The sequence below is a fragment of the Schistocerca serialis genome, chromosome 1, assembly GCF_023864345.2.
Source record: "Schistocerca serialis cubense isolate TAMUIC-IGC-003099 chromosome 1, iqSchSeri2.2, whole genome shotgun sequence".
In the NCBI taxonomy this organism is placed as follows: Eukaryota; Metazoa; Arthropoda; class Insecta; order Orthoptera; family Acrididae; genus Schistocerca; species Schistocerca serialis.
Window position 1 is genome coordinate 1,144,270,552 of NC_064638.1, and position 11,410 is coordinate 1,144,281,961.

The following is an 11,410-nucleotide window of genomic DNA, read 5'->3' on the forward strand; positions in this document are numbered from 1 at the left end:
GACATAATGGGGGAAGACCTAAAAAGGAAAGATAAAGTGAGGGCTGCCACCCGCTTCCCGCTTTACCTACGACTGAGTCTATTGTGTGTGATCGCTTCACTTCGTCTTCCTACAGAGTGGTACATCCAGGTATTTTATACGAGTTGAATGATTCCAGCTGTGACTGGTCGATACTTTCTGAATATAGCAGGTGAACTAAATAGAAACCTCGTCCCAACAGGGAAACATATAGCGCGCTTAGAAAAAAGTGTTCCGAGACTGTTACTTGAAATGCTCCTCCATGATACTGACATGAGGGAGATTGAGTTAATAATTAAATCACTATAGACCAAGAACTCTCATGGATAATGCAGGGTATCTAGCAGAATACTGAAGTATTGTTCTATGTATGTTAGCCCAGTACTTAGCCATATCTGTAACTTTTCCTTTAGGAGTGGTCGGTTTCCTGACCGATTAAAGTACTCATTAGTGAAGCCACTTTATAAAAAGGGAGACAGGGATAATGTTGACAATTATAGACCTATTTCTATGCCATCGGTGTTTGCTAAAGTTATCGAGAAGGTTGTATATACAAGGTTACTGGAGCCTTTAAATTCACATAAGCCGGCCGGAGTGGCCGTGCGGTTCTAGTCGCTACAGTCTGGAGCCGGGCGACCGCTATGGTCGCAGGTTCGAATCCTGCCTCGGGCATGGATGTGTGTGATGTCCTTAGGTTAGTTAGGTTTAATTAGTTCTAAGTTCTAGGCGACTGATGACCTCAGAAGTTAAGTCGCATAGTGCTCAGAACCATTTGAACCATTTGAAATTCACATAATTTACTGTCTGCTGTACAGTTTGGTTTTAGAAATGGTTTAACAACTGAAAATGCTATATTCTCTTTTCTCTGTGAGGTTTTGGATGGATTAAATAAAAGGTTGAACGCTAGGTGTTTTCTTTGATTTAATGAAGGCTTTTGACTGTGTTGACCACAAAATATTACAGCAGAAGTTGGACCATTATGGAGTAAGGGGAGTAGCTTATAATTGGTTCGCCTCTTACTTTAAGAACAGAAAGCAGAAGGTAATTCTCCACAATAATGAGAGTGGTAGTGATGTTCAGTCCCAATCGGCACTGTTAAGTGGGGCGTTCCCCAAGGGTCGGTGCTGGGGCCACTGCTGTTTCTTATTTATATAAATGATATGCCTTCTCGTATTACAGGTGATTCAAAAATATTTCTGTTTGCTGATGACACCAGCTTGGTAGTGAAGGATCTTGTGTGTAATATTGAAACAGTATCAAATAATGTAGTTCATGAAATAAGTTCGTAGCTTGTGGAAGATAATTTGTTGCTAAATCACAGTAAGACTCAGTTTTTACAGTTTCTAACTCACAATTCAACAAGAACCGATATTTTGATCAGACAGAATGGGCATATTATAAGCGAGACAGAACAGTTCAAGTTCCTAGGCGTTCGGATAGATAGTAAGCTGTTGTGGAAAGCCCATGTCCAGGATCTTGTTCAGAAACTAAATGCTGCTTTATTTATCATGAGAACAATATCTGAAATAAGTGACAGTTCAACACGAAAAGTAGTCTACTTTGCATATTTTCATACGCTTATGTTGTATGGTATTATTTTTTGGGGTAATTCTTCTGGTTCAAAAAGGGTATTTTTGGTTAAAAACGGGCTACTCGAGCTATATGTGGTGTAAGTTCGAGAACCTCTTGTCGATCCATATTCACTAGTCTGGGAATTCTGACATTGCCCTCACTGTATATATTTTCTCTAATGCCGTTTTTTGTTGCCAACATTAGCCTATTCTCAAGAGTTAGCAGCTTTCACTCAGTTAATACTAGGCAGAAATCAAATCTGCATGTGGAATGCACTTCCTTGACTCTTTTGCAGAAAGAAGTGCAGTATTCTGCTGCATCCATTTTCAATAAGCCACCACAAGAACTCAAAAATCTTAGCAGTAGCCCAAACTCTTTTAAGTCTAAACTGAAGAGATTCCTCATGGCTCACTCCTTCTATTCTGTCGAGAAGCTCCTGGAAGAACTGAAAAATTAAGCAAATTCCAGTGTTACATTGTTGATTTTATTTATTTAAACTTACGAATTGTCGCCTGAATAAGTTACTTATATTTCATTTTATCTGTTTCCACTATCATGTTATAATTTCATGTACTGACTCGTTCCACGGCCATGGAGACTTCTCCTTAATTTGGTCCCACGGAACAATTAATAAATAAATAAATAAAATGAATAAAAAATAGTCGTGCGGTACTACTTTCTTTTGTTTTGTGGAGTGGACAATTTTACATTGCTGAACACTTGAAGCAAGTCGGCAGTCTTTGCACCATTGAGATGCGACTGAACGTTCTTTTTTTTTTTTCGGGCAGTACCTCACTGTAAGCACTCTGCCGTGACCGCCTTATGCGCAGCTGACGGAGATGATGCGGCGCCTGGGCACGGAGGCGGCGGCGGAGCGCGGCGCGGGCGACCGGCCCGGCGTCTCGTCGATGCTGGCGCACGACCTCAAGCACTTCCTGGCCGTGCAGCCGCTGCCGCACGACCGCGGCGCCCACTGCTACATGGCGCTCAGCCCAGACCCCTACCCCAGCTGGGCCACCAAGGCGAGTACCGCAGCGAGCGTAGCAGAGATGGGACCCCTCCACGCCCGCACCAACGTGGTGACCAAACCGAAAGTTCTACTGTCACCTCCGTCAACATGTTAGTTATCTAGTAAGTGGATCACCGGATGCTGGGCTGTGATGTTATCCGTGCGTCTGGGTAAGACTACGCATTAACACGGTCCATCAGGTGGTAGATAGTGGACGAAACGCGAGTGAGGGTAGCGATTTGAAGAGCAGAGGGAAAAAAGTGCCAAGGCTCGTGCCGTGCGAAAAAAACCGCTGCGACAGTGGAATGGGTAGTAAGAGCAGTAGTGGCTTACTAGCTGCGATAGTTCGTGCAAGATTGGATTTGTTAGTATGGGTATCCTACATCATTACTGTGGCAAGCGATGGCGATGTATCCCAGATGCTGAAGCCGCTACATTCCTGGAACAGTCGAGATCGTTGTATAGTAGTGGGAGATCGGTCATAGATCATCTCACTGTGTGGGGCATGTGTGGAGCTTGTCTGCATGCAGTGTATGGTACGGCTTCCCTGCGTGGTGCCAGTTATTCGGCAGTGTATTCCAGCTGGATATCCAGTAATGGCATATATATGAAGACAGTAACTGTTCTCGAAAGAACAGAATACTGTTGATGACCCTGCAGCTTTTCCCTGGAATAAATGATGACTAACTGAAACCCTCAGCTGCCGACAGGTGTTGTTGATATACCTCGATGTGGACAGCTGAAAATGTGTGCCCCGACCGGGACTCGAACCCGGGATCTCCTGCTTACATGGCAGATGCTCTATCCGTCTGTGCGAATGCGCACACGTTGCCCAAATTCTTACGGCAATCGCCAAAGCGTGCGCGAGTAATGACTGGATGGGCAAATGTCTATAAGATACATTACATATGTATAATTGTGAACAGTTGGGAATGTGAGTCTCACGGGAAGCGTGCAAGGGATAAGTTCCTGCAGTCGCACTATTCACGTGTGTCCTCGGTGGCTCAGATGGATAGAGCGTCTGCCATGTAAGCAGGAGATCCCGGGTTCGAGTCCCGGTCGGGGCACACATTTTTCAGACGTCCACATCGAGGTATATCAACAACACCTGTCGGCAGCTGAGGGTTTCAGTTAGTCATCATTTATCCAGTAATGGCGTCTGTTTAACAGGGGCTCACCTGTACCGTTGTGTTTGCGTGTGCTTGGCCATAGATGTTAGGTCCTTACAAGTATGTCTTTTGGTCTTCTATGTTTCCATCTATGGTTGTGGTCGTAGTTCCCCAGATTCAGAATAAACGGGTTCTGCGAATGTCTGGAGTTTCTGTATAGTCTTGTGGTGAGTTTGTGGATTACCTCTGTGACAGTCTCAAATCAGTATTCCCAGCGAAGGTCCGCGATGCGTGTGTATCGTGGAGCATTGCTTATGATTTTGAGTACTTTGTTTGATATGAGCTGCAGATGGCGCAGGCGAGCAGGCGCAGCATATCCCCAGACAGGAGCTGCATAAAGCCCCGAGCTGCAGCAGCTAGTTATAGTGCGCGTCATTTACGACGGCTGCCAAGTTTAGGTTCGTTCTGCGCATCTGACGTCACAAAACACAGTGAGCCAATGAACAGTGAACGACGTTGCCAGATCTCGAATGCAGTGCAGAGCACGGACGAGTGTCTTCAGTTTTAGAAACGATCAGTGATAAATAAAGTAATTGAACAAAAGCAATGTCTTGATAGCAGACTTTCTTTTATAGAAAGTTTAGTTTGTAAAAAGCATTCTTTATACCAGTTGCTTCATATTCTATTAATTAATTAAACCAAACAAGCAATAAGCCTCCTAATTCAGGCGATAGCAAGGAAAGGTGTTTGTATCATTCTCACGAACTGCTTTTTTGCAGCAAAGAACAGCGATAATTGTTTACTTCCTATTGTATCTCGACGAAACGTCAGTAATTCATAGCCCTATTAACAGTGTTTGTCGGTATTTTGTGTGATGCTTTATTAGATTAGATTAGATTAGTACTTGTTCCATAGATCATGAATACGACACTTCGTAATGATGTGGAACGTGTCAGGTTAATAAAAGGTGTCTATACAAGATATTACATTAGACAAAATATTACATGACACTTAATAGTTTTTTTTTTTTTTTGAGGTTGGGAAATTACCCACTTACTATATCCAAAACTTCATCTAATGAGTAGAAGGAGTTGCCATTAAGAAATTCGTTTAATTTCCTTTTAAATGCTATATGGCTATCTGTCAGACTTTTGATGCTATTAAGTAAGTGACCAAAGACTTTTGTGGCAGCATAATTTACCCCCTTCTGAGCCAAAGTTAGATTTAACCTTCAGTAGTGAAGATCATCTTTTCTCCTAGTGTTGTATACACTGCTATTACTTTTGGATTCGTTTGGATTGTTAATAACAAATTTCATAAGAGAATATATGTATTGTGAGGCTACAGTGAAGATTTCTAGCTCTTTAAATAAGTGTCTGCAGGATGATCTTGGATAAGCTCCAGCAATTATTCTGATTACACTCTTTTACTCAATGATGAGTTACCCCAGAATATGATGCCATACGAAAGCAGAGAATGAAAATAGGCGTGGTAAGCTAATTTACTCAGATGTATATCGCCAAAATTTGCAATGACCCTAATAGCATAAGTAGCTGAACTCAACCGTTTCAGCAGATCCTCAGTGTGTTTTTTCCAGTTCAACCCCTCATCAATGCATACACCTAGAAATTTTGAATATTCTATCTTAGCTACCGATTTCTGATCGAAGTCTATATTTATTAATGGGGTCATTCCATTTACTGTGTGGAACTGTATATGCTGTATTTTGTTAAAGTTTAATGAGAGCCCATTTGCAGAGAACCACTTAATGATTTTCTGAGAAACATCGTTTACAATTTCACCAGTTAATTCTCGTCTGTCGGGTGTGATAGCTATACTTGTATCATCCTCCAGGAATTCGGTTGAACGACGAGCTGCACTAGCGTAATGGTTAGGGTGTTTGGCTGCTTAGTGCAAGGGTCAGAGTTCAAACGTTGTTTGGTGCTTAATTTTTTCTTTATTTAAAAACAATATCGAAGTATCTTACGTCATGAATTTTATTCGTTTGAATGTAATTTTTTGAAATTTCTAGTGCTTTGTCTCTTCATTATAATCATAATAAGTTTTCGGTTTTTCTAATTTTGTCCTCCAATATTTCTTTTCACAGCAATTAAAAACAATGAAAAGCACACATACAATATTCATGTTATCTGTTTTGTTTGTATATCTTCTCTTCCGCAGTCGCTGTTTTACTATTCATATTGAGATATATTCTTTTGCGACAGTATTCAAAGTATTATTTAGAGCAGAATTGCGGTTCGTACGTTGCCGAGCTACTTGATTGTCTGACGCAATTCTTTGCTTCGCTGCTTTGGCAACATCATATTCAATGTTTTCGTCTAGCTATGTTTCGGCGAGTATTTGCTGCCCGTTGTGACAAACACAAATTGTTTGTGCACTGCGCCTCACTGACAATATATTTTAGTTTCTGTGTTTTATTACGTCCACAATTCAGTTTTGTGTACTTCGTCAAGTTTGTTTTAATCAGAACGTTTTAGAAAAAAGCGAAATGACTCTGGTATAAATAAAGTTTTATTACAGTCGCGAAAGACGGAATATTTCTCAATATTACATACGACACCTATCTGGTACTTAAATTAAATGAGATATTGTTGTACAGTAAATTTTATATGAAACTTATGTATCTTCTCCACTTTTCATTCTCCACATTGTGGCAACTAAAATCGACTATACGGAAAGTAGACGCTATGGACTTTTACCTCTGCAAACTATTCAAAATTTCGTGCAATGGTTTACTACATTTAATGCATTTATGGGGGGAAGGTATCAATCAAGAAGATGTGTAACAATCAATTTTTGGGCCAAATAATTTTTGTGAAATCGAATGATAAGTGTGTCAAAGCAGTCGGAACACCATGTGTCTGCACAGGCGAGCAGTGCAGTGATGACAAAATCGCGCACAGCGCGGAATGCGGGGAGCACGTCTCTGTAGCAGCGAAAGGGTTAATGCAGTCGTGATAGCTTTACTTCATAAACTGCGCGTAAATTTGCGAACTATACTATACTATGGCGCTGCTTCTCTTGGCGCGTGCCTCGTTTGAAACTGGCAACGCAGCAATCTCCCGCGTCTGGGCGTGCGTGCACGAGCCGCCAAGATAAAAGAATTGAACTGTAGTAGCTCTGCATCTCTGCGCCTGTGTCTGCGGGCACCGCTAACTCTCCCATCGACAGTTTGCGCGCTAAAAATATTGTCACTTCCGCTCCCCAAGCCTCACTTGCTGCATTTGATTTTCATCGTCATGGTAAGGTGTTCTGCCTGTTGACAGTTTCCTGACACCATTGCCCTCTGCATCTGATCCTGTTACGGAACAATTACTTCGTAGTCCACTACCACCCACTTCTCACTTTGTGCGCCAGTTTTATTTCTGCTCCATGTTTTTTTCGTTTTCCCACTGTACCTCTCATACCTGTTGTTGGAATCGTTGCCCCACCCAGTCTGCTCTCCTGCCCTTAAGCAGATTTAGGGGAGTTCTCAGTTCCTTTATCTTCTCCATTGCTTCAGTGGTCTTTACTTTATCCACACCGATTTTCTTTCTGTATTCTCCTCCAAACCCATACCTCGAACACTTCAGCTTTTTCTCTTTCTCTCCCTTTCAGTGTACAGCCTTTGCAGCTGCACAGAAAAACATTCCACACAAAGCATTTAATCAATCTTTTCCTTAACTCCAACCACATTTTTCTGCATAATAATTGTTCCTCTTGCAGGAAAGGAATTTTTTCCCTGCGGTTCTTGATCATATTTCTTTTTCACTCGTCAACTTATCAGTTAGTACACTCCCCAAATACCTGTACTGAGCAATCTGTTCAGATTCACCACCAAACCTTCTTTGTATGTACTCTCATCAACTTTTTCTCTGTGCCGATTTTCGTACCACACTCTTCCAAACCTTCTAAAAGTCCAAACAGGTAATCTTTGAAGAGAGATTGTTCAGTCTCCAAGCAGTGCCATGTCATCAACAGATCTGACGCAGCTCCTCTTCCACGCTCCTTTCTTCTCTCTGTATAGCGTGTTTATTATCGAGTCTGCAGTCGTTAGCACACTGGGCCCGCATTTGGGAGGAAGACAGTTCAAATCCGCATCCAGCCATCCTGATTTAGGTTTCTCATCATTTCGCTAAATCACTTCGGGCAGACACTGGGATTGTTCCAATGACCTCGCTGTTTCGTTCATCCCCCGTATCAGCCAGCCATTATCGCGTCTCTCCTATGTACGGTAAACAGAGCTGGTAAAAGACAACAACCTTTTCATACACCTCTTTCAACTTCAAACCTGTCTGTCATAACACTTCTTGGCATCATGGTTGCTTTCTACCTTCCACTCCTTCACTTCTCCTCGCTCAGTTTTAGTTTGTTCCACTTCATTCATTCAGTCAAAATATCAAAGTCTCTTCCCTCCCTTGCCCGCCCCCCTCCTCACGCCATAGGCAACATGAAAATCAATTCTATCTTCTACGCACACTTTGGAGCAAACGCAGTGGAGAGACACGGCGGCATGACACTATATGCTGGAGCGCCACATGGTAACACTGTGAGTAGCCCCGCTGCCCACCTTGTTACACGAACAGCGCTCGAGCAGAGCGCAGCTAAACACACGCTGCATGTTTACAATAGTTCACTGACATTGGCTTACTAAAGTTAATTAAATGTACTGACATGAAATGAACGAATCGATCGGGATGAAATCGATGAAGTAGTAACGACGTGAAATCATATCAGCTATACAAAACCTGCAATTTAATGCATAACTTAGGTGCCTGGTGACAGGGAAACATAAGGTCGTTCACCAGTTCCATTCCGACTGTTGTGCTGTTCCCATATAACAGGTGCGAGGACCTCTGGCTGCAGTGTTTGCGCCTCAAATCAGTGTCGGTGTGAGTTTGTCATGACCATGGCCACGTGCTGAGACTCGGTAGTGCTCAGTATGGCTGCTCACGATAAGCACTGAAGTCCAAGTTTGACTGACGGTCTGGCATAAATGTGCAGTTGTCACACATATTATGCTAGCGAACATGGTAGTGCTTCGTAATTGCTAAATATGTTTGGGTACTCGATGCACGTCATAGTCTGCGGTATCTCTGGTACTTAAGTCAGGATGTAAAATTCTGCTCCTCAAACGACTATGCCTACTTTGAAGGCATGGAACTCGAAAGTATAGTAAATGTTATGGAATGTAAATCTACATCTACATCTACATCCATACTCCGCAAGCCACCTGACGGTGTGTGGCGGAGGGTACCCTGAGTAGCTCTATCGGTTCTCCCTTCTATTCCAGTCTCGTATTGTTCGTGGAAAGAAAGATTGTCGGTATGCTTCTGTGTGGGCTCTAATCTCTCTGATTATATCCTCATGGTCTCTTCGCGAGATATACGTAGGAGGGAGCAATATACTGCTTGACTCTTCGGTGAAGGTATGTTCTCGAAACTTTAACAAAAGCCCGTACCAAACTACTGAGCGTCTCTCCTGCAGAGTCTTCCACTGGAGTTTATCTATCATCTCCGTAACGCTTTCGCGATTACTAAATGATCCTGTAACGAAGCGCGCTGCTCTCCGTTGGATCTTCTCTATCTGTTCTATCAACCCTATCCGTTACGGATCCCACACTGGTGAGGAGTATTCAAGCAGTGGGCGAACAAGCGTACTGTACCCTACTTCCTTTGTTTTCGGATTGCATTTCCTTAGGAATCTTCCAATGAATCTCAGTCTGGCATCTGCTTTACCGACGATCAACTTTATATGATCATTCCATTTTAAATCACTCCTAATGCGTACTCCCAGATAATTTATGGAATTAACTGCTTCCAGTTGCTGACCTGCTATTTTGTAGCTAAATGATACGGGATCTATCTTTCTATGTATTTGCAGCACATTTCACTTGTCTACATTGAGATTCAATTGCCATTCCCTGCATCATGCGTCAATTCGCTGCACATCCTCCTGCATTTCAGTACAATTTTCCATTGTTACAACCTCTCGATACACCACAGCATCATCTGCAAAAAGCCTCAGTGAACTTCCGATGTCATCCACAAGGTCATTTATGTATATTGTGAATAGCAACGGTCCTATGACACTCCCCTGTGGCACACCTGAAATCACTCTTACTTCGGAAGACTTCTCTCCATTGAGAATGACATGCTGCGTTCTGTTATCTAGGAACTCCTCAATCCAATCACACAATTGGTCTGACAGTCCATATGATCTTACTTTGTTCATTAAACGACTGTGGGGAACTGTATCGAACGCCTTGTGGAAGTCAAGTACCACGACATCTACCTGGGAATCCGTGTCTATGGCCCTCTGAGTCTCGTGGACGAATAGCGCGAGCTGGGTTTCACACGACCGTCTTTTTCGAAACCGTGTCTATGGCCCTCTGAGTCTCGTGGACGAATAGCGCGAGCTGGGTTTCACACGACCGTCTTTTTCGAAACCCATGCTGATTCCTGCAGAGTAGATTTCTAGTCTCCAGAAAAGTCATTATATTCGAACATAATACGTGTTCCAAAGTTCTACAACTGATTGACGTTAGAGATATAGGTCTGTAGTTCTGCACATCTGTTCGACGTCCCTTCTTGAAAACGGGGATGACCTGTGCCCTTTTCCAATCCTTTGGAACGCTACGCTCTTCTAGAGACCTACGGTACACCGCTGCAAGAAGGGGGCCAAGTTCCTTCGCGCACTCTGTGTAAAATCGAACTGGTATCCCATCAGGTCCAGCGGCCTTTCCTCTTTTGAGCGATTTTAATTGTATCTCTATCACTCTGTCGTCTATTTCATATCTACCATTTTGTCATCTGTACGACAATCTAGAGAAGGAACTACAGTGCGGTCTTCCTCTGTGAAACAGCTTTGGAAAAAGACATTTAGTATTTCGGCCTTTAGTTTGTCATCCTCTGTTTCAGTACCATTTTGGTCACAGAGTGTCTGGACATTTTGTTTTGTTCTACCTACTGCTTTGACATAAGACCAAAATTTCTTAGGATTTTCTGCCAAGTCAGTACATAGAACTTTACTTTCGAATTCACTGAACGCCTCTCGCATAGCCCTCCTCACACTACATTTCGCTTCGCGTAGTTTTTGTTTATCTGCAAGGCTTTGGCTCTGTTTATGTTTGCTGTGAAGTTCCCTTTGCTTCTGCAGCAGTTTTCTAACTCGGTTGTTGTACCACGGTGGCTCTTTTCCATCTCTTACGATCTTGCTTGGCACATACTCATCTAACACATATTGTACGATGGTTTTGAACTTTGTCCACTGATCCTCAACACTATCTGTACTTGAGACAAAACTTTTGCTAAACAGAAAAATCTTCCTACCTTTTTTAATATTTCTAATGAAGAAGACTCCTTTGTTTTCGTTTACGGTTTTTATTTTATTTAATGGTTGTTTATTTTTCTTGCGCACAATACAATTACAAAACTGCAGAATATACAAAAATTTTTATGATTTGGATACTGTGTTGTAAGAGAGTGAACTGGTTTTCTCAACTACGAGGAGGGGTCCACAAACGCCCTGATCCTAAGTCGATTCCAACGTATTTCTGTGTTTGACCTTGAACCTTCTTTGAGAAACCCTGATTCGCTCACGTTGAGTGTGTAAATCAGGTGTGATCGTTCGTGTATGTGGCACGACACAGACCTCTGCAGCTGCTGGATTTGTAAAGACAGAATTTTCAGTGACATTAGTT

At 42.5% G+C, this 11,410-nt stretch overlaps 1 non-coding gene across 1 annotated transcript; it reads left to right on the plus strand.

The window, feature by feature from the left end:
- The first annotated feature begins 3,592 nt into the window (after positions 1–3,592).
- Trnat-ugu (transfer RNA threonine (anticodon UGU)) lies at positions 3,593–3,666 on the plus strand. Its single transcript has one exon. It is a non-coding gene; the product is annotated as a tRNA-Thr (tRNA).
- The last annotated feature ends 7,744 nt before the right edge of the window (positions 3,667–11,410 follow it).